The sequence below is a fragment of the Suricata suricatta genome, chromosome 1 (genome assembly GCF_006229205.1).
Source record: "Suricata suricatta isolate VVHF042 chromosome 1, meerkat_22Aug2017_6uvM2_HiC, whole genome shotgun sequence".
NCBI lineage: Eukaryota > Metazoa > Chordata > Mammalia > Carnivora > Herpestidae > Suricata > Suricata suricatta.
In genome coordinates, this window is record NC_043700.1 from 17303946 (window position 1) to 17305518 (window position 1573).

General features: G+C 39.7%; 1 pseudogene; it reads right to left on the reverse strand.

Moving 5' to 3' along the window:
• Positions 1-374: 374 nt before the first annotated feature.
• On the reverse strand, positions 375-1340 carry LOC115300411 (annotated as a pseudogene).
• Positions 1341-1573: the final 233 nt, after the last annotated feature.

Sequence of the window (1573 nt, forward strand, 5' to 3'; positions counted from 1 at the left end):
GGCTTCCAATCAGCCTGACTCTAGGTGCTGAGATCCTCCCCGTTGGCACACCGACAAGCCTTGGTACACATCCTCAACTACTGTGAGCTACTAAAGTTAAAATGGGCTGCTCCAACGATCACAGAGGTTTGAGAGACAACCAAGAGCCAGGGCAAGGTTGAATAGTGATGTTCATCTCTTACTTGAGGCCACTGCTTCCAGACTGGAAGATGTGGACATTTTATCTAATGCATAGAAACCAATGCAGTCCAGCAAAATGATGAGAGAAATATGTTCCAACAGAAAGAATAAAGTAAGATCTTAGAAAGAGGGTCTCTTCTTCATGAGGATAGGCTATTAGGGACAGAAAATATATCAATAGTCACCTGAAAATTTCAATAAGGCCATTTAGTGATTGTTTTTCTAACACCCATAAGGTGACTGAATCTTCTCTTCATTGATGCCATCATCTCTCTGTTCCTGAATGTGTAGATGTATAGATGACTGGATTTAGAAAAGGAGTTAAAGCTGCATCAAATATGGTGAGAAATTTATCCAGATGTGTTAAAGGAGAGGGCCACGTGTAGAAAAAAATCAGTGGGCAAAAAATAAAATCAGCACAGTACAATGAGCTGATAGAGTAAAAGGAGCCCTGGATGAACCTTCAGAGGAGTGTTTCCTGCAGAGTGGCCAGGATGAAGATGTAAAAGGATGAGCAAGAAGAAAGCAACCAAGGAAACAAATCAACGATTAGAAGTGACTGTGAACTTCAGTTATAAGTGACCGTGAAGGCATGTTTGATGAGCCAAGGTATGTCACAGTAAAAGCTGGTCTAATACATTAAGGGCTACAGATGGGCAAGTTTACCACAGAAGCCAGTTGGCCCAATGAGTGCATGAGACCAATGGTCCCTGCAATGACCAGAATCAAAATGTACATTCATGGGCTCATGATGGTCAGGTGGTGGGGAAGTTACTTATGGCCCTATATCTATCAAAGGCCATGGCTATGAGCAGCACATCTTGTGCCTTCAAAACAGCATGGCTAAAGAAGACCCAAGCTATATAGCCCCCAAAGGAGATGACTTTCCACTTCTTAAAAAGATCACAAATCATCTTGGGTACTGCAATGGAGCAAAATATCAGGTCAGTGATGAAGAGATTGGCTAAGAGAAAACACATGGGAAAATGGAAGGAAGGGTCAGAGGTCACAGTAACCATTATGAGGATATTTCCTGTCATACTAGATACAAAAGATAAGAAAAGAAAAAAAGAAAAAAGAAGCTGGATCTCCTTGGAGTTGGAGAGTTTCAGGAACACAAACTTGCACCATAAAGTGATTGGCTCCATCCACTGGTTCATATGGTAGGTTCACTCTAAAACTTCATTACCTTAAAGAAGAAAATGACACATTTTGGAAGTAAGAAAATGACACAATTCATATTAATACTATTACATTTTATATAATACCCTCTATGGAAAAGCATTTACATTTTGTAAGTCAAATATTACCTGAACATTTCACAAAAATCAATAAACATCCTTTTGGCCACTTTTATGTAGTTACATATGACATTAACTGAGTTGCCAACTTG